The sequence below is a fragment of the Solea senegalensis genome, linkage group LG5, assembly GCF_019176455.1.
Source record: "Solea senegalensis isolate Sse05_10M linkage group LG5, IFAPA_SoseM_1, whole genome shotgun sequence".
NCBI lineage: Eukaryota > Metazoa > Chordata > Actinopteri > Pleuronectiformes > Soleidae > Solea > Solea senegalensis.
Genome location: NC_058025.1, coordinates 1,843,298 through 1,866,004, shown reverse-complemented (window position 1 = coordinate 1,866,004; position 22,707 = coordinate 1,843,298). Strand labels below are relative to the sequence as shown.

Sequence of the window (22,707 nt, the reverse complement as noted above, 5' to 3'; positions counted from 1 at the left end):
GCTCCTAAACAGATCAGGTCATTGATGATCACATGGTGGAGATAATGGTCCAAACAACCTTGAGGAGAGTGGAAGAGGTCTCTCAATTTAATTAGAAACTTTAATATTTCATTCTGTGCTGTGCCTCATTACAGCTGCTCCATCACACGTGTCTCTGAAGATTATTGTTCACCTCAACCCTGAAAATCAGGCGAAAGAGAAGAGAGAGAAATTCAACCTCTCTCAGTTTGTTTCTCCTTCAGGGTTGAGAAATGAAGACTGTGTCACTTCAACAGCTGAAAGAAAAGTATTCATCCGGTTTTTCTGAGGCACCTTTTTGTTCTTCAGCCGAAAAAAGCTTGTTGTTCCCGACTTATTGTAGTTTTATTGTGAAAGGGAAGCGGTGGAAAAGCATGTGACGGCCTTGGAGAAACGACAAACTGATGTCAGAGCGATAACGAAGGAGAAACTCTGACAGTAATAACACACACAGTGGAGTCAAAGACAGAAAGATGGCATCGATATTTCTGAATCAACTTCATGTACGTGTGAAAGTAAAGGGAGGAAAGAAGAATCCACCAGGAACCAGCAGGTCACAGATAATCATGTTATTCAGGAAATGAACGGCAGTAACACGTCAGAGAAGCCGCAGACGACGCGTTAAAGGGTCCAAACAATCTGAGCAGCTTCAATAAATGTATTAAGACGTTTAAAAGTCTAAACGACAAACGTCATACAACAGAAACAACGCTGCAGCTCTGATGTGAGACGTTCAAGGACGCAACGAGGGTAAAACAAATGTGTGTCTGTATAATAATAACTGCGTCACTTCACCCGCTCTGTGTTTGTCGTTAAACTGACACCAACATGGTGAAAATGTTGATATTCTGTACGAACGCTGACGAACTGCGACGTTTCATGGACTTTTAATCATAGCTAAAGTGTCGATTAATCAGGTCATCGTTTGGTCCATAAAATGTCAGAGAAAACTCTTTCTTTGTCCACAAATCAAAAATGATTGAGTTTAAATGATTTCTTTGTTTTGTGGAGCAAAGAAACGAAGAAAAGATTCACATTTAAGAAGCCGGAACAATCAGAAAACTCGTTTTAATCATGAAAAAAAACTGATTCGTGGATGGTCAAAATCATAGACCTTTCATTTTAATCGAGTAATGGTTTCAGCTCTGGCGTCTGATACGATTTCATAACACGACAAAGTCAAAAGAGATGTTTTTATCATATATTTAATAAACGACATTATAACACAAAAACATAATAACCGTAGCAGGGCAGGGATTTCAACTCTCAACCCATCACTCAACACTTTCACGTTCCACGTCCACCATGAGACCAGTAAGCTTTATCTTTTGTCTTTTGGCCCCGCCCCCTCCACCCTGGTAATGGGAGGCAGGAATGTGATGACGGGACACTTTAAGGGTGATTCTGTTCAAGGGCGCGTCACTCTGTCACTGACAACACACTGACAACACACTGACAACACACTGACAACACACTGACTACACACTGACAACACACTGACAACACACTGACAACACACTGACAACACTTTAATCCTGATCAAAGTGTCTGAGTGGACGCTGCAGTATATTCTGCACAGCGCGTGTGTGTGCGTGTGTGTGCGTGTGTGTGTGTGTGTGTGTGCGCAGTGTGTGTGTGTGTGCGGTGTGTGTGTGCGTGTGTGTGTGTGTGTGTGCGTGCGTATGCGTGTGTGCTGCAAATGAACCGAAGGTGATGAAACTATTATTGCAGGAAATTAGGGTTGAATTATAATTACACAAACACAAAAAAAAAGGGTTTTAGGATTTATGCAAACCAGGTTTATTGTTTGTTTTCCTGCTTTTGAGAGCGTCGTTGTGTTCATGTGCACGTGTGCAGGACATTATAACGTGTTTGTGTGTAAGCAAGCCTTGAGGAGCGGCGGCGGTGATGGTGGTGATGGGGCATAAAATATGCAGGATAATTACCAGGAAGAGGTTGGGATGGAGATGAAAGGCCTCATATTGATTCTTGAAAGGACCTGACAGCTCGCCTGAATGTTTTATTTCCTCCACATTGTTTGTTTTGCATATAAAGGATTCCATTTTCTTGTGAATTTTGATTGGAGTGAAGGACCCTCTGTCTGCAGGGGCGGGGAGATTTAATATGACGACGTCAAAACGTCTTACCTGTCAGAACGTGACTGACACGCAGCATGAAAATGAATGAATGAATGCATTTAAACATAAAAGTAGGAAGAAAATGAGCAAGTTGTGAAAAATGTGCTATTTTACCAACATACTTACTGATGTAATGACACAGTTTCACGAGTGGAAGAACGAGTCATGTCTGTGACACGTGGTCATACGACTGTTCTACTTCTACTTTCATGCTATATATTATATATATATAGTGAGAAGAAAAAGCGGCTCCTCCTCTTTTTCCCTTTCCACCAGAAAATACACGGTTAGCAGAGAAGCCGACGCGGTCGTGCTGGTGATTTGAAATAAAAGTGTGTTTCTGTTTTCCCCAAACTCTGCACATGCACATATGACTTCATCAGACTATCATCTGTCTGCTTTTCAACACATTATCAACAGATAATCCTGCTTAATCCTGCTCACAGTACTATAGAATAGACTTTATTGTCATTGGCTAGATAAAATTAAGACAGACAGACAGATGTGCAAATCGCACGCGTACAGTGCAACGAGATTTGGTTCCTGCGCTCTTTAAGATGCTTAACAATAGTAAAATATAATAGTATAAAAGTAATTTATATATATATATATATATATATATATATATATATATATATATATATATATTTATATACAGATAAGATATAACAACATGACGATATAAGATAAAGATATAACTCACACTACTGAAAGAACAGAACATGTCACATATGGCACAAAGACGTCTGTGGTACATGGAAGTCATGAATTACACGACTAAAAATGAACATCATGAGACACATGTGCACACATTTAGGTGAAGAAAAGTCAAGCGTGAAAACATGGATCCGGATCTGGTGAGCCCACCGTGAGCGCTGGAATGCATCGGCGTGTAGCGTCCCAGTCCAATGTAAACAGCCAGCGCACGTGTGTGCATGACCTTTGTTCCTGCAGCTACCACAGATGCGATCCCACCGCAGGATTTCATATACAAACACAGCCAGCGCTCTGATCCCCCGCCTGCAGCCCGCCCCGCTCTCGGTCCAGCTGTCCGCGCCATCGCGTTGCAAAGAAAGCCGGCCAAGCTTTAGGTAAATCCCCGACTCGGAGAATTAAATTATGTCACAAGTGGTTTTATACACTGTCACATTTCAGGGCAGAAGGAGAATTGAGGAGAAATTGCCCCTTAAGATTGTCTGTGCAGATCTGTTTCACAAATGCTTGTATCTCTACGGAGTCGCCAGATTTATTCGCCCTTTTTTCCATATCATATTTTTTGGAATCATATTTTATTTTTCAATAAAAAGTCTTGTGTGTAATGAGTATGTTTACATCCGTGTAGAATACCTTAAAAAATCTTAAGTCTAACTTGTCACACGCCGCCATTTTGGCATGTTGTGATATTAACGTTTGTAGTTCTTTGTGATTACGTGACACAGATTTATGTCCTACGATTATTCAAATATGTCGATGTAACGTGAAACTGTTCACCTCATAATGAAAGAATTAGAATGAGATGATGCCGAGTTATAAGTTTTATATCCCTACGAACGTCATATAACGTGAAACTCTTCACATCAAGAATAGAGATAATATATAGTTCTTTGGACTTTCAAGTGGGTGTGTTCATGTTTTAGGCAGAATTCAAAATAAAATCCCCCAGATTTCCAACTCAAAACATAGGATTTTAAAAATGTGAAACACTTAACATAACAACGATAAAGCTGTAACACAATTATAAATGTACTTAAACCTAATCTATTTAAAGAAGCTAATCGAACAGGAAGCTTTGAACTTAAACAACTAAGTACACCAAAGCTACCCCCCCTTCTTCTGACTCTGTCATGGCCTCTTCCACTTCCTGTGGGCGGTGCTTACAAGGGCGTCTCCTGCGGGCCGCATGTCTTTAGCCACCTGAGGAAAAAGAGACACAAAAAGTGAGTACATGCGACTGAAAAGTGACAGAAAGTGAAGTAAAAATGTAAAGTTATCGCTGTCAAATGTGTCGAGAATAAAACCATCAACCATGTGATAAAGTAAATGTCAAATGTCAACAAAACAAACATTAGCAACTGAAGTACTGCTCTGCTAACTGCTGCTGCTAACTAGCATTATCTCAACATAACCTTTGTCCTAAACTTCTTCAGAAAGGAGGTTCAGCCTCATCGGGACCAGGTTTCATAATAACTGCTGTTTTTTCAGCTCAGTTAGCCCACCTGTGCTAACCTGTGCTAACCTGTGTAAATGTGCTTATCAGATATGAATCACTTCATGAAAGATGATGTAAGAAGAGTCTCCAAAAAAACATTTAACCAAATTGTGAGGTTAAACTTAATAGTTGGTGTTTTACTGCTTAATTCAATTCTCTGAGTGTAAAATTAAAAACATTCTGAATCTGAACCCATTTTATAACTTTCCTCCACCCCAAATATTTAAGATTTCACGATAGCCTTGATTCAAGTGTCTGAATCAATAATTCAGTTGAATTTTGAGAATTTCTTTGAGTTTATTCAACTTGACCACTATAAAAATGAATGTGCTATATTGAGATAAAAATAAAATGATTAAATTACATATTATACCTAAAAATGAGACGCGAGTCACTGTGTTACTTTCATCTCAGTTTATAAGTGGAAACTGAAGAAGTAACTAAGACTAATTGAGACTAAACCTTCACTTATGACTTATTTTTAAAGCAGAAATGTGGTGTTTTTTCTTTTTAATGCCTCAAAACTTCACACTCCAAAAATATCAAATTGGTGATCAATTGAATTTTAATCACACTTTTGTTCTTCCTGCCAAAAAATGACCGCTGTGAGTAAATGAATGAATAAAGCCATAAAATGTCATTTATATTACATATTATGTACTTATCTGACCAGAGGAACTGTGGCGTCACTTCCATCTGATTATATTAACCTAGTGTTTATTGTAAATGTCTTATATTATGACTGAAGACAATATATATAGATGAATGCTACAATAACACAATCTACAAATTCACTTTTTCAAAGTTTTGGTTCCGTGTCTCATCATTTTATTGTTATTATTATTATTATGATTATTATTATTTATCATGTTTTGTTCTTTTCATGACCTTCAGCTTTGTCTCTGTGCTGGTAGACGAGTACCAAGTTAAACCTGCACCCAGAACACGGATCCTTTTATATCACAGACATGCCGAAATATGGAAGGTGGAATTTTTCCTTTACAAAATACCGACATGGACGATTTGCACGTCATTAAGATCGAAGATAATCCTCCACAATTATTATATATCTAAAGATCCCAGAGTAATACGTAACTAATACTGTGTTCCAAGGGTGGTCTCTTTTTTTTTTTTTACCCTGAGCCCTAAAGGTGCGACTATGTGGAATAAACCTCTCCAAATTTGTCTTTTCAAAGTCTTTTTGAAGACTTAAATGTACAATTAAAGGATTTCAATTCCATTTTGTCTCAACAAGGCTTCCTTACCACATAAGCTAACTCAGCTTAAACAGGAAGAGGCAGCTGGTCGAGGGGTGGGGTGGGGGGACAGCATTTGCAATTTCTGTTTGTTGTCAGCTGCTTTAAAGCCATTACCTGATTACAGTAAATCAATTATTCATTTTATTTAAGAGCACGGCCACAAAAAAGAGGCAGTAAATGGCTGTTATTTATATCTAATATCCCATATTTTCCAATCATGGCAGGAATGCATTTAGCGGCCGTTTGTGGAATAATAAATATGCAATACCATATCGATCTGTGAAGGAAATTCTCCTTTTGCTTGTGCTGCAGGGGCAAAGGTCAGGGTCAGTCACGGCACAGCGACTCTGGAGCCAGCGATGAATCAGGATTCTTCATCGAGGGGAAGCTTCAGGGAAATGTTCACCAAGAGTCTGGAGCTACGTGAAGGTATTTTCTCTCTTCTTAATGGGATCTGTTGTATATTTAATGTTAATGTACAAATGCAGCAGAATGTAGTGCAAACTTTATCCTTTTGGTTGGAACGAATGAGTATTTCGTGGCCATGTCACGTCTGGGGCTCCGTAGAACTCTATCTATCTTTCAGATTCAGATTTATTTGTGTGTGTGTGTGTGTTTTTTGGGTAAATCTCATAGAGTTAAATTCCTGTAACACACATTTAACCAACAACAGTTGAAAATGTCACTCCTCATCTCAGCGTCACCTCTATTTCAAACCATCACCCCCATCAATGCCAGTTTGCTCCCGGGCTGGAAAGCAATTGAAACAATTTTCTCGCAGAGAATTATTGTCCTTAATTGCAATGAAGGGCATGTTTTTCCCCGCTCTCTCTCTCTCTCTCTCTCTCTCTCTCGCTCTCTCTCTCTCTCTCTCTCTCTCTCTGGGTGGAAATGTAGGCAATGCCACCGAGCGTGGGTTTTTCTGAAAGAGGTCATAATTACATCCTTCAGTATGCTCGCCGTCGGCAAGGATTTTACGCCTCATAATTATTAAATGGCAGATTCACTCGGCGCGCGTGCGTGTGTGTGTGTGTGTGTGTAAATGCAGAGTGAAAAGAGTTTGAATTTGAATTTTTTGTGTATTCTACACACACAGAAACAAACGCACACACACACACACACACTCTCTCTAAAAGTTCTCTAGAAGTTTGTTTCAGCGTCGCCAAATCAGCGGCTGCATCAGTGAAATAAACAACACACCAAACACATTCATCTGTTTCAAGAGCGCTGCGCAAATCGATTTCTAGTTTATAATATTATTACCGAGGAGGAGCAGAGAGGGGGAGAGAGGGAGAGAGAGGGGGAGAGCATTTTGTAATTGTTATTGAGACATTAGTAATTGATATCAGAGCGACGGCAGGCAGAGTGTCATCCTAACAAGATCAGCTGCAGTCGGCCCGACTTTCCTCTTTCGGCGTCGTAATTACAGCGTCTCTTGTTCGCAGCTGAGATAACATCGCGTCTCTGTCGGCTCGCTGTTACAAAGTTTAAAGAAAGAAATATTAAAAAAGATATTTAGATATTCAACTCTGATGTTGTGAAGTCTGCAGAGAGGCTGTAAATGAGTGTCCAGGCGCCGTCATGGACAAACAAGAGCTCTTACAGGTTGTCCTCCCATCTTGTGCTGTGTCAGCACATTCTGTCCTTGAATTTGAGGGAATTGGTCCTGGAAAATCCTGGAAAGGTCCTTGAATTTGTGTCCGAAAAATTGCAATTGGATATTTGACCCAAGTTGATCAGCTGTACTGTACGGACAGAAGGTCATATCGTGACAACAGTCAATAAAGTTTTATTTGAAAGCTCCAAGGCAACGAGCGACAATGCTAACGAGGCAGAAGTGTGAATCGGCACTAGCATATTTGCACGGGACTTGATCAAACTAACTGTCTGATTAGCGGTTGTTGTGAAACAGCTTTTCAGTGCAGTACCGCCCCCTTCTGGACTGGAGTATAAACATGTTTGTAGCTAACATTGTTTTCTTCACCACAAAACAGGAAGTGGCCAAAACAGTTCACGTACGCAATAGTTACGACAAGTTTAAGTAAACTCATTATTAAACACATTATAGTTATTCATGATGTTGTATTTTGTTATTTATTACGTAGAAGATTTAATCAGCAAATCCTCACTGTGGAGACGGACATGTGACTTAAAACCACTGTAATTTACACACACACACACACACACACACACACACACACAGGGTAAATAGAGGTATTTGTTCACCATGAAAGGTCACTGCTGACATTCACACGAGTTTGCTGGCCTTTCCACAAAAGGTGCAGCACAAATAATAATAATAATAATAATAGTTAATAATCTGTTTTTGTAAAAACCACTTACTGCATTAGAGCTGAAAGAATTACTGGATTAATCTATTATAATTTGATTCCTAAATAAACTACTTTGATTATAATATTTTAAGATTGTTTCAGCTTCTTAAATGTGAATATTTTCTGGTTTCCTTGTTTCATACGACAAAGAAATCATTCCATTTTAAATGTTTGGTAAACGGTGTCTGACATTTTCTGGACCGAGCGATTATTCAATTATGAAAATAATCGGTAGTTGTAGCTCATATGTACATGTACATATGTACATAAACAAATGGAATATTTTTTTGAAAAGAAAAAAGAGCAGAAAATGTGACTTTTCCAGGTCTATATTTAACTTTAATTTACTTTAAAAGTCTTCTCACTCTTGTGTCACATGTTGTATACGTCGTGTATCCTCTTTTCCAGCATCTTGTTTTTGTAATGTTCCTTTTGTACATTTTTAGCAGCTTTCGTGAACCCTCGTCTGCTTTTGTGAATTAAAATGATTTCCCGTCTGAGGTCGCGATCACGCCGCGTCTTTAAAGACGCGCTCGTTTACCTGCAGACGGGGACCGATTTCCCATCAGTCACTTTGAAAAATAATAAAATAAATGTCACCACGGTGTCTCTGGGGGAAAAAGCAAAACATCTCAAATCAAAACTCGTCGCCTCCCGCGGAGCACGTGTCGGAAAAACGCCGTGTTTAGTCGCGTTCTATTTCTTCACAGGTGAGGCATTTTCCTGCCGTAAAAGGCAGCGAGAGAGGAATCAAGACAGACAGACAGACAGACAGACAGACAGACGAGGTGAGCTGTCAGATCTCAGCAGAACACGTACGCGCTCCCCGGGGAAGAAGCCACAGCTCAGGGTACGAGCAGCAGCCGCCGCCGCCGCCTGGTGACGCCGGCGCGAACCTAAAATACCGTTGTCACGTCGCAATCACAGTCTCCGAGTGATGGTACACAAATAGTCCCCCCCTCCCCTTTTGCAAGAGCTCTTAAAAGCCCCATTAGATGTCACCACATGTGGAGCTGAAGATGCCACCGCTAAGTAAGAGCTCCTGATGCCAAAGGGGAGGAAAAAAAAAAAAAAGACACAAAAACCCGTGCAGAACAATTCCCCCCTTTTTTTTTTGTTTGTCTGATTTCCGTCGTCCTCGCTCGTCGCGGCGTGTCTGTTGACTTTTCCCGCTCATTTTATGCGGTAAATATCTGAGAGGCTGCGAACGGCGGCACGATCGCAGATCAGGGTGTGACATTTCATGTGTGACACAGATGTTTAGCTGCTTAAACCCTGGAATTCTCCAGAGTGTTTGCTTCTCTCTCTCTCGCTCTCTGTGCTGCATCTCAACACAACGCTGCTGCTGCTGCTGCTGCTGATGCTGCTGCTGCTGCTGCTGCTGCTGCTGCTGCTGCTGATGAGGTCAAGCGTGAACGGTGACTGGGTCGGAATGAGCTGTTTTGGTGAAGTTCAGCATCTGAAGAGCGTCAGGTTCTTCAGTGCAGGATGTAGAAGCTAAATAGCGCCATCTGGTGACTTTTGAAGAACAGGTGGCAACACAGGAGATAATTACAGTGATAATGTAAAGTAATAATGATGATGATGATGATGATGATGAACAGTATTAAGGAGACGTCGTTGAAGAGACTGTGGACGAGAGCTGTGGTGGTTAAACCTGTCGTTTAGGTCGAATGAACTCATTCATTTAAAGCAGGTGTTGTGTAATAATAATAATAATAATAACAGATTATTATAATAAAACATTTTCTATTCTGTTAAAAATCTGCAAATATTATGATGAATGTCACATGATTAGAGAGTGATTTCTGCTCTAAAAGCTCCAGTGTGTAACTTCATGTTGTTCATGAACAGACTTGATGTTTGCTGCGTCCTTCATCTGGAAGCTCCGCCCCTCCGTAGAGGATAATTGTCCAGAGTTCGGGCCCCGTCTGACCTTTCCGACAATCTTCTGATTTTAGTCTGATTTGAACAGATTATCCTGTCGTGTGAGGGATTAACGTCATCAGAGTCTTAAGTATTAAACATTGGTTTGATATTTACGATAGAACAGAGATTGTGGGCGTGATCAGTCGACCGTAATGTTCATGTACTTTTGTTTAGAAACGTAACTCGTTATACAATATATAAATATATACAATTACATCGTGATACTGGCAATTTTATTTGTAAAATGCAAAGATAACGCCACAGGAAAAAAAACTCCTTTTAAAACTGTTTCAATTACAAAAAAAAAAACAGAGAGAATACTTACATTAAGTTAGAGATCGATATAGTATCATTATTGTTGGGATTAAATTAACGTCTAGCTCTTTAAACGTCCTCGCTTCACGCTCCACAGTCGCAGATTCCTCATCTTTCAAACGTGATGTCGACAAAACCCCCAGAAACATCACAGGTTGCCAGGTTGGGAGGAGGAGGAAGAGGTGGAAACAGTAAAAAAGAGGCAGAGGTGAAAATGTGAGAAGCTGGAGAAGCAGCAGCAAGCGAGGTGGGGGGGCGGCGGGTGTGTGTGCGCGCGTGTGTGTTTGCGTGTGCGTGTGTGTGCGCTGCACGCACTCACGCAGAGAGAAGGTGACGGTAAATGCAGAGCAGAAGCGTGTTTGAGTGTGAGAGTGTTTGTCGGTGGCCTCGGGAGCGCAGCCATCGCTCCACCAAACGGCCGCCGGGGGGATTGTGGCTCCTGGAAGTGAGTGGGAAAAACTAAACGGGTTCTAAAGAGGCGGCGCCGCCACCCAGAGGGAGGGAGGGGCGCAGCGCTTACAGCCGAGGATCGGCCCCCAGCTCCTGCCTCTTAATTGCACTTCATTATCTGGTATTGATTGAATTAGCAGCTGCGTTGCCTCGCGTACCCAGGGTTATGGTCTGTCTTTAAACAACAGAGGCCAAAAAGATGCACTCGCGCCGCTCAATAAAGAACAGGACGTGAAATAAAACATGAGTGTGGAATTAAGATTTTGTGTTGATGAAACCACAGCAAACAAAAATCAAATATCGATTTCATCGTTCAAAATGATTGAAATTACACTTTTTATTTGCAATGATCATGAAAATTCGATTTCTGACTGTGGGTGGGGCTTAGGGAGCTGCATGCTGATTGGCTACTGACATGTGCTGCGACTGCACACAGGCTTGGAGTAAGATCTCAAAGATAATGTGACATTATTTGAATTATTACATTACAGTAATCTGTTGGATTTCTGCGGGGAAGATTTTGGGGGGAATGAGGTCCTGACGGACAGGGGGCGGAGCAACGAATCAGTGCGACGCAGACACCTTCAGTGGAATCCCAGCGGCACACGGGGAGAACACGCAAACTCCACATCTCGGTGACTTCGGTCTTTTTGATTGTGCATTAACTTCCTGTACGTCACCTCTGTCTCATCAGCTGACTTTGGTCCTGCGTAACGTCTGGTTTGTGGTCCGTGTCTCAAAGAGATCCACGTTGTGGTGTTGGTCTTTGAAACAAACAGGTGAAGCTCGTTTCAGGTCCAGTTTTTTATACTAGAACAAAGAAACGTGATAATTCGATAAATAACGGAATACGAAAATCTCGTAAGACCATCCGCGACAAACGGCTGATTCTGAACAAAATTAGTGACGCGTTCTAGCGCACGTTTAGTACTGATATTTAGAGGAGGCGGAGCTTCACTTACTGCCTTAGAGCAAACGTCACTGATTACCATAACTAGAGCTGCAACCTGCGATTATTTTCTCGATTAATCGAGTAATGGTTTGGTCAGAAAGTGGTGATTGGTGTTTCTCAAATGTCTTGTTTTTGTCCAAACAATAACAAACAAATTCAGTTTGTATGATTTCTTTCTTCTGTGGAGCAAAGACACCGGAAAATGTTCACATTTAAGAAGCTGAAACAATCAGAAAACTATCTTTAATTCCTTAAAAACACTCAAACTGATCAATCCATCTGTTTCAGCCCTAAACACAACCTGTGTGTTATTGAAGTGACTGAAACAATTCGTAAACTTTCAAGGATTTCAAGGACCTATTTAAAATAGCTTTAGGTTCAAAATAAAGTTTGTACGCCACCACTTCTGTGTCGTCACACCTGACATCTGCGACCATGAAATCACCCAATTTCCCCTCATGGCTTTAGGACAGAAACCAAGCAAACACGAAGGAAACAAGGATCAAAGATTAGGAAACGAGAGGAGATTAATAATTGATTTAAAGCGTTTCAATATAGCCTTTAAAAAAGCTAATATTTAGCATTTTAAACACTACATTTTAAATGCTGTGAGCGTTTCCCGCTGCATGTAAAGTTTCATGATTGTTCTGCGTCTTCACAAGACTTCACTTAATGCAATTAGACTGTGGTTTAATTGTTCTTTAATATCTATGGATAAAGCTATTGAGGTACAGACAGTAATTATGGCTAATGAGAAGCAGAACGTGTGTGTGTGTGTTGAAAGAATCCAGCGAATCCATTTTTGTCTAATGGACCTTTTTGTTGAATCGGTCCGTCCACATGTGATAAGGGTGTTAAAAATTAATGATTTATAACTACTGAGCCAGCAATTACATTTTAATTAGGCAGTAATTTATGATAATTTGTCTTCTTTCACAGCAGAACAGTTAATAATTGTTAATTAGCCGTCGAGGATGTGTCCTTTGAACGCAGACGCGCACACACCCTCGTGGCCAATTCTCAGAGACCTCGGTGAGAGCCGTCCGAGTGTGTGTGTGTGTGTCTGTGTGTGTGTGTGTGTGTGTCTGTGTGTGTGTTTGAACACACGTGAGGACGCAGACGTGGAGCGAGCGAGCGAGCGAGGAGAGAAAAATATTAGAGGGAAAACAGGAAAAACGGCAACATGTCATGTCCATCTGTAGCGTCTCTGTACTGGCACCGGATTTTCTCACATTACCAGGCTGACTATGTTTGCCTGCCAAGTGTGTCCGTCCATCCGTCCGTCCGTCCGTCTATCTCTGCCTCAGCGTGCCAAGGAGAGAGAGAGAGAGAGAGAGAGAGACGGGAACGCACTCCAGGAGGAAACTTGTGCCAAATGGAGAAAAAGTGGAGAAAATGTAAAGACTCTGAGGCTGAAAGCAGAGAATCACACCTTCATCGTCGTCCATGAAAAACAACTGTTATTTGTCTGACAATTTCAAGTGGCTGAGACCGTGTGTGTGTGTGTGTGTGTGTGTGTGTAATTTTGGCTTTACATCTTGACCCCAGGGCTGCTTCTTTGCTCATAAGTGCTAGCAGATTGTTGCTGAGGCTTTTCCACTCCGCTCTTCGTCTCTTCTCTCCTTCCTCTCCCCTGTGAACCTCACACCCTGTGGAGTTTGGTTCTTCTCGCACATCATGAGCTGTGCAGTTAAAGGTCTGCCGCGTAAGTTTTAAAGAGCTGGCAGAGGCCGAGGATCAGTGAAGAGAGTCCTTGATGAGTCCCACAGCAGGGGAAATTCAATATGTGAGTGTAAAATCATGTGTTTTACGTAGCCTCAGAAAAACCCTTATTTATATACTGTATGGAACTCCTACACCAAGGTAACCAGTTCTAGCACAAACACTAGCACTCTACTCCACTACTGACCGGGTTCAGCTGAGCCCAAACTAAAATGTGACGTCAACAGACTGAAAGTCACTGATTGGTCAGAGAGTGTCGTCGCTGAAGGGTCATGAGCGCGACGTCCGACACAAGAATCAAAGACGACAATGTCCAACTCTAGATCAAAATGAAAAAGACTTAAAAATCCTACTTATAGTTCCCAAATACTACTTATTGTTCAGATATACTACTTATAGTTCTCAAATCTACTTATAGTTCCCAAATACTACTTAAAGTTCAGATATACTACTTATAGTTCCCAAATCTACTTAAAGTTCCCAAATCTACTTAAAGTTCAGATATACTACTTATAGTTCCCAAATCTACTTAAAGTTCCTAAATACAACTTATAATTCCCAAATCTACTTAAAGTTCCCAAATCTACTTAAAGTTCCTAAATACAATTTATAGTTCCCAAATCTACTTAAAGTTCCCAAATCTACTTAAAGTTCCCAAATCTACTTAAAGTTCCCAAATCTACTCTACTTAAAGTTCCCAAATCTACTTATAGTTCAGATATTCTACTTAAAGTTCCCAAATACTACTTAAAGTTCCTAAATGCAACTTATAGTTCCCAAATCTACTTAAAGTTCAGATATACTACTTAAAGTTCAGATATACTACTTAAAGTTCCTGAATACAACTTATAGTTCCTGAATACAACTTATTGTTCCCAAATCTACTTATAGTTCCCAAATCTACTTAAAGTTCCTAAATACAACTTATAGTTCCCAAATCTACTTAAAGTTCCCAAATCTACTTATAGTTCAGAAATACTACTTCAAGTTCAGAAATACTACTTAAAGTTCCGAAATACTACTTAAAGTTCCCAAATCTACTTAAAGTTCATAAATCTACTGCTTGTGGTTTTCTATGCGACACAAACACACAAACTAGTGACTTGTAAAGCAGTTGTTTTGGGTGTAACTGAATCATTAGAATCAGTTGATTGTGAAAAGATTTGTTCACAGAATCGTTCAGTACTTATGACGATCAACGTTAATGTGTTCAGCCATTTATTTATTTTCCTCACTTTGATCTACAGTTGGACATTGTTGGCTTTCATTCTTGTGTGGGGCGTCGCGCTCACGACTCCTCAGTGACGACGCTCTCTGACCTTCAGTCTGTTGACGTCACATTTTAGCATCGGCTCAGCTGAACCTCGTCAGAACAGGAACTTAAAAAAGCACCATGTACGAGGTTCTATCGCTGACGGAAAAGAAAAAAAAAACCTTTGTCTAGCGTCGTCTCTGCGCAGAGTGGATGTATATCCGTGATCCTCGGACTCCTTGTTCTCCTCCTCCTCTCTAACGAGCTTGCTCTGGGCGCAGTGAGGTGAGCAGAGGTGAGGTTGCGGGAGTTTGCGAGCTGCATTGTTTAGAACTGCTTCCGACTGACATGCAGGTAAACGGGTAAATGTGCACACACCTCATCCATATTCCAGCAGCCCAGACCGAGGCGTTTGGCCGGAGCGCGGTCGGGGCCCAGCATATGAAATATTAAAAGGATGAAGTGAAAGGTGGAGCACCCCGAGGGCTTCTGGACAGTTAAACAGTACCTTCTTCTCTGTGTGTGTGTGTGTGTGTGTGTGTGTGTGTGTGTTGCTGCATCCTCACCGACTGTTTCCCCCACCTGACATCACCTCTGTGAGAGGTTAGGGTTTCAGCAAAGCCTGTGTTGTGTACTTTAGCCAAGGTCAGAGCACAGTGGACCCAGGTTAGCAGCGCTCTGTGCTCTGTGATCAGCTCTTACCGTCCGACAGCACACCGCCGCCGACGCGGCGTGTTCACAAATCAATAACTCGCGGATGGCGTGACTGTGAAGCTGGGAAAGATTTTAAAATGTGGAAGAAAATTGAGCTCTTTCCAGTTTTTTTTTCTGGGCTTGGCAGAATGAAAACCACAGCCTGCTGTTTGACTGGTGCGTTGCCAAAAAACACTCACACATATATCAGTTTTCAAGTAACCTTCTTCCAGTTCTCGGCCTAATATCACCAATTTTTACAACTTTCTTGAAGCAGAAGTGTGTGTGTGTGTGTGTGTGTGTGTGTCGTCTCGATATCCTTCTCACAACTTTTGTTTAATTTTGAATGATGTTTTTCAAAAATGACCTCCATAGGGAATGAATGGGTAAGACTATATTCTGTATGTTGTGCAGTTACATCACTAGGCCACTGATGATAATCCTCCACTGGACTCGTCTCTGGACCTTCTTTCTTAGGTCATGCCCGCTGATGCTTCTCCAGTTGTTTTTCGGTCTTCCTCTCTTTCGCCTGCTCTGTAGATTCCAGGTTAGATCCCGGTGTGTAAATGTTTGGATGGCAGCTTCCTAAGTGTGCGCCCTAAGCCATTTCCTTGTGAGGATCTGGTTTCTGGATGTGGTCCTGCTCTGCCCCACAGCTGAAGGTCGCTGATCTTGTCTGAACCCTTGGTTTTAAAGATTCTTCTCGTTAGAGTTGAAGATCCGCAGTTTGGTGGCGATGCGTATCATCATCACTCTGGAGGAACCAGACGTTCTTCTTTAGCGTGATGACGGCTGCTCGTGTTTTCTGTCTGTCATATTAAAAGAAATCTCAGTGAAACTGCCACAATTGGGAGGTCAGTCGGGTAAATCACGCCTTTAGCTTAGGCATTAGCGCCTTTACTGGGCCCAGTCGCGGAGCCGCCCGCCACTAAGTCCCGTCACATACCGTGAGGTTTCCTGTGATTCCAAACCCACACGACAGTCTTATTAAAGCACAGTTCACGGGGGGTCGTCCTCGCGTGTGACACGGCCTTCACACTCTCCTGCTTAGCTGCAGCCCGGGGGAGCAGGTAATGACTTGGCTCTCCATCTCCTCTCCTCTATCTTTCAGGCAGGAAGCTTGGCACTTAAGGCCAAGGGAGGCTGTTGACACCCAGGGCAGAGCAGAGCGAGGCAGGGCAGAGCGGGAGCCGTGTGGCTGTGGCCCCCGCCGCCTCGGAGCATGTTTGGCTCGCGGTGGCCACACAGTTTGCCCCTCTGGACTGCTCTAGGGGCTGAGATAATGATAGTCTGGATGCAAGAGCGAGGTTGTGTGTATGTGTGCGAGTGTATGAGTGCATGAATTATAAATAGGTAATGAATATATATTTTTTGGGGTGTTTTTATGCAGCTTTAATACTTGTTATTTAAACAGCGTCGCAGTTAAAGATGGTGGCAGAGTTTCAGTGGGATGTTGGACACGCTGGGACTGTCTCGTCGAGGACTTCTCAATCACATGCTCATGGAGCAGTTTAACTTATCTGTGTGTGAGGGCTTCTGTTAGTCTAGTTTCAGTTTGTTTGTTTTTTAATTGTTTAACTGTACGCTGACGACACTCTTATTTATACACGCGACCTATTACATCAATAATTTACCTTGCAACACAGTCTAGTTTTAGTTGGACTAACTTACTCATTCAGATTCATTTAACTTTATTTGATATTAAATGTATATTAAAGGTGAGGTCAAAGAACAAGTGTATTTTTAAACAATAAAATACAATATTGACACAAATCTAATTCCATAACTCAGCATCCGGCTAATAACAGGACAACAACATTTGGCTGCAACTCATTTTTTTTTTTTTTTATATTTCAGAATTCTGAGTGTATGAATAAAGTTTAAATATTTTATAAATATTATAAACTCAGAATTTCTAACTTTATTCACATGCTTAAATCACGTGCAGCATCATCTCTCTCTACATCTATTGTTTTGCATGATTGTGTATTTCCGGTCATAACCCCGCCTCCTCATCCTCTCATGTTCACATTACACTCGTGACTGTGACTATTGTCTGACTAATTCAATCACTTCCTCTTTCGACTGCCCTTCAAATCTTCAGGGTCTGACTGAGTCGCTGCTGAGTCTCTGCTGAGTCTCTGCTGAGTCTCTGCTGAGTCTCTGCTGAGTCGCTGCTGAGTCGCTGCTGAGTCTCTGAGTCTCTGCTGAGTCTCTGCTGAGTCTCTGCTGAGTGCTGCCTGAGTCTGCTGAGTCTCTGAGAGTCGCTGTCTCTGCTGAGTCTCTGCTGAGTCTCTGCTGAGTCTGCTGACTGCTGAGTTGCTGCTGCTGAGTCTCTGCTGAGTCTCTGCTGAGTCTGCTGATTACTGTTCGATTCTGTGAAGTCAGACACTGTGCAGTGACACAGACCCCTCTCATCCTCCATTACCCCACGCACACACACACACACACACACACACAAAAGAAACCCATAAAGACACAAGCAGTTTTCTCTTCTATGATACATGAATATGGGCCGTTTCCTCTGCTCCCCCGCTTCACTCCCGCGCGCACTGGCTGCCCCCAAACACCGGACAGTGTTATAGTGCGGCGGAGCGCCGAGGCGACAGCTGAGATTGAGCTTTTATTTTTGCAGGGCGACTCAGCAGAATGTAAAAAGTGCCTCCATAAAGAAGTGTATCTTAAAGCGACTGCCTGTGATTCCACAGCACAGTCGCCCGTGACACCGTCATCCCTCTCGCTGACGGATGCACTGTTGCGTCGTCCGCGACTCTCCGCCCCGCTCCGGTTATGAATGTTGCCGGCAGAGCAAAGGCTTTCTCTTCACTCTAAAGGCACAGTTCCTCTAAAACGCATCACATGACCAATAATTCTGACTCAAACCTCAGTGGAATAACACTAAATATGGATTTAATCGTTCATAAATATTGTATTTTATTGTTTGAAAATTCACTTGTTCATTGTTTGTGGGCGGGCCTTAGGAAGCTGCCTGCTGATTGGCTACTGAGTTTTTCGAGCGACAGCTCAATGGCCAGGAAGTTGTCATGGGCCTGGGGTCGCTGTCCGTCTGGAACTCGTTTATGGGATGTCCTCAAACTCAAAATGACCTGGGGGCCACTGAATATATTCAGCAATAATGTCATTTGTGAGGATTTTTCCATAGAATTTCAAAATAAAAGTGTTTATTTTGATATGGAGCGAGAAATGTATTTAAATGAATCGTAAATAATAAAATAAATATAACATGAAATTGATTGTAGCGGTCCGCACATGGCCCGCGGGCCACGAGTTTGAGACCTCTGATTTTACTTTAAAAACCGAGAGAATGCCTCGTTTTCTTTGACTTTGTTTGAAACAAAGTCGTATTTAATCATGTCATCATCCAAAAACAGCGTGATTCATCCATAATCCATTCATACATTATCGATAATCTGAGTGCTACAGGCGAATACATGGCCTATATGTTCTGAGACTGATAAACATCCAGCTCCTCCTCACCCTCCTCACCCTCCTCACCCTCCTCTCTCGCTCTCCACCTCACATTTGATTTATTTGCTTCTTTGTTTGTGTTTGTCATATGGAGAGATGTAAATTTAGCTTCCCCAGGGGAAGAGCATCCGCACGAGTGACACAAAAAAGACTGGAGGAAAAAATCAGAATAACATAAAAAAAAACAGTAAAGAGGGGATTGTGGGAGAGAGAGAGAGGGGCGAGAACAAGAGGAGAGCAGGACTCTGTAAACAGTCGACGCGGGGGCTGGAAAATTAACGCTGCATAAAGAGTGTGAAACATGTCCTATTTTCCTCTTCTCCTCCCTCCTCTGCACCTTCTTTTTTAAAAGAGTTCAGGATGCAGCGCTGTCACACACACACACACACACACACACTCTGTTTGATCGTTTTCTTTTTTGGGTAAAAAAATAAATAAATAATTGGGGGAAAAAAGGCAGAAAACAGGTCGTTCTGTGTGCGTGTGTTTGTGTGTGTGTCACACACACAAACACACACGTGTCGACAGACGTTCACACTTATCACACCTTCATTGACACTTAAACCTTTATCGTCTCTGAAACCAGTCGCTCTCTCGCTGGGAGAGCGACGGGTATTCTGTGTCTGATACGTGTGTCAGCACCTCAGCTCACATCTGATCTGTTCGCACACACACACACACACACACACACACACACACACACGCGCGCCGGCTACTTTATTAGACACTGTGGACGCCTGTTCCAGTGACACCTGCCGTGTTCTTCTGCAGCTGATGTAGCTCTTTTGCTTGGAGGTGTTGACGCGATCAAAGACGGTCGTCTTCCTCTGGTCAGGTCCTTCTGTGTCAACGCTAAAGATGGATGAATGAAAATACCAGTAGATCACGCTTAAGTTTCCAAAACAACCACGTCACGTTTTTGCATTAAAAATCGAAATGGGTTGGCGTGAAGGGTGCAGCCCTAGAGAGGTTCTTACTTGACTGGAAGAACCTTTTGTGTTGGCTCGGTTCGCTCTGTCTCCGTTTCCGTGTTATGTCTGTAATGTGTAAAAACATCTTCTCAGGTTTTTTGGTGTAACTAGGGCTGCAACTAACGATTATTTTCATAATTGATCTGTCCATTATTTCCTCGATTAATCGAGTAATCGGTTGTCAGAAAATGTTGATCATTGTTTGTCAAACCTGGAAATGATGAGCTTCTCAAAATGATTCAGATTTTAATGATGTCTTTGTTCTATGGAGCAAAGAAACCATACAAATATTCACATTTAAGAAGCTCTTGTTTTAAACCAAAAACATTTAATGATTCATTTAGTAATCCAGTAATTGTTTCAGCTCGACCAACAGTCATGTCACATTCAAAGTCACTTATAGATGTCATATGTAGCTTATTTTCTAAATGGGTTGGTGTTAAGGGTGCAGCCAACTCCTGTGGAGTTCCGCAGGGTTCAATTCTCGGTCCTCTACTTTTTCTTTGTATGCGCTTCCACCTTGGTTCTGTTCTCAGAAAACATGGCATATCTTTACATTGCTCTGCTGATGAGAGACAAATGTATGTCCCTCTGTAGGTAAACTTTCACAATGTCTTAGTGACATCGACATTTCCTGAACTTCAATGACAAGGAGACGGAGGTTACTTACAGGCTTCATTTCAAAATGGTGTACAGATTTAGTGCGTCTTTTGTTAATTCATATATGGATATTTGCCGTGGCGTGTCGCACGAGGAAGGACGACGACATATCACCAAATCGATGTTTTTGTAACGAACCACAAAAGTGGAGCCGACTCGCGTGTTTGAGCAGGCGTGAAGGTTTTTAATGAAGATAAAGTTCAAACAGTCAACTCAAGGACAAACGTAGGGAGTGTTATAATTTCAAAGAACTGTTAACTTTCTTCCCTCTTGGTTAAAAATGTTTATTTCAAGTCCGTTCTTGTCCAGAACGATTGTCCAAACGCGAGTATTTTCCTCCTCGCGCTGCTGCTGCTGCTGCTGCTGCTGCTGCTGCATCGACTTCACCCTTTGTGTCAAACTACATCTGCCTCTCCTTGTTTTTCCCCGGTAATGAATTCCAAACAGAGTGAAGTAGAGGAAGAAAAGCAGGGCATCTCTCTCTCTCTCTTTCTCTCTCTCTCTGCATCACAACAACACCATTTCCATTTATAATTTCAATTGTTAATTTGCATGAGGAAAAATTAGTTGGGTGACATGCCTGATGCACCCCCCCACCCTCCTCCCCCTGCTTTTTTCCTTTTCTGCTTAATTTTCCCACTAATTATAAGCAGCAATGGCAGATTATTTACATAAATAATTGTTGTTCCGTCTGTTCACTCGTATTTTTCCTCCTCTCTTTCTTTGTCAGAGTTGTTTTGGCATTTGTCGTCCGCAGGGGCGACTTCTCCTCTGAGAGCGTTTTCACATCCTCTCCTGAAAAGATCTTGGATCTTTTTGGCGCCTGATGTTTGTTGTGGTGTTTTGCCGTCCTTTGTTCAATAAATAGATCCACGCTACAAAACTGAAGACGCTCATGAATAAATATGTCTTTCTATTTCACCACAGGACAGATCAGACAGTTAAAGTGAGATCAACTTTACTTAGGTTTAAGGTAAAAGTGAGGTCACGCGGCGGCGCAGTGGCGAGCATCGTTGTCTCGACTGAGGGCTTTTCTGTGTGGAGTTTGCATGTGTGTGCGAGGCAAGTGTTTTTAAATGAATAAATGAAGGTGTTCTAGAGTAAACAGTCTCTGCCAGTTTCACTCGCCGGGCATCAGTACTTCATGTCTCCTCATGGTGGCGCTGATCTAATGAATAAAGGGAAAATTGGGTGGAAGTGCAGTAAACTACGTTAAGAGAGAAGACGGTGAAAGCAGCAGTGAGTCAGAGTCTCTTATTGTAGTGTATTTGTTTATATACTCAGCGATGTGTGTTACCTCGATTAGAGAGGTTCACACTAGGGAGGAACTGTTTTGACCTGTTGACGACGACTGGACACGCGGTTAAATGTCCAGTTACCGTGGGTGCAGAGCAGAGGCTAAGCTAAAGGCTAAGAGGAGCAAAGGGAAGTGGTAACACAGGGAGGACAATGTCAATTTACCCCCGTAGGGGATCAGTAAAATCCCTAACCCTACCTCTACCGACCCATACTTACCTACTTAACTACCTACCTCTGCCCACTTACCCCAACCTACCTCTACTTACCCCAACCTACCTACAGTATAGTCTGTATGTGACACCAACAGTCCACTCACAGTGAAGCGTTGTGTAATTACCTCACAGTCTCAGCTGGAACATGAAGGTCCAGTTTGTTCTCGCTAACAAACGGAGCGAGGAGAGTTCGTGAGCGAGCGCGCCGGGAGGAGGGCAGCGTGGGGGTGAGGGCGGGGGTGCACTCTTTTAATTGAGGGGGAGGAAAGTGTGCATCAGTAGTGTTGTGCGGGGCGGAGGGCGATCTTCAGAGGCCAATTAATTTGGAATACAAAGCAGGAGTGCAATCTGCTCACATTTCTGTCTGGCTCCGTGGCTAAAACTCACACCGGGTCTCTCTGTGAGGCGTCCGAGATCAAATTAACTCAAACACCACTCCTCCTCCTCCTCCTCCTCCTCCTCCTCCACCAACCAACCAACCAGCTCCCCAAGTATAACACCACTCTGAACTCTCCAAAGACAAATCTCAGCTCACGGTGCAAATATCCCAGTTTCATCTCTTTCACTCTGCTCATTTCTCACAGTTTGTTCGCCACCGTAAGAGGAGCTGCTTCTCCACCAAGTATATAAACGCTGCATCAGCCAAAAATAGCACGACTTTCCTCCACAGACCGACGACCGTGTGAAACCGCCACAGCTCAGCCACCCGTTCTCAGATTTGGTCGACTGAAACTCTCCGCAGAGACTCGGCACACGAAGGGAACCAAGACTCTTGTGTGTTCAGCAGAGCGGTTTTTCACATACCT

At 42.4% G+C, this 22,707-nt stretch overlaps 1 long non-coding RNA gene across 1 annotated transcript in view; it reads left to right on the top strand.

The window, feature by feature from the left end:
• LOC122769067 overlaps positions 1-22,707 on the top strand; it is a 37,951-nt gene that overhangs the window by 4,644 nt on the left and 10,600 nt on the right. Inside the window, exon 2 of the long non-coding RNA XR_006360404.1 lies at positions 5,937-6,053. This is a non-coding gene — a long non-coding RNA (uncharacterized LOC122769067). The remainder of the gene's footprint in view (positions 1-5,936; positions 6,054-22,707) is intronic.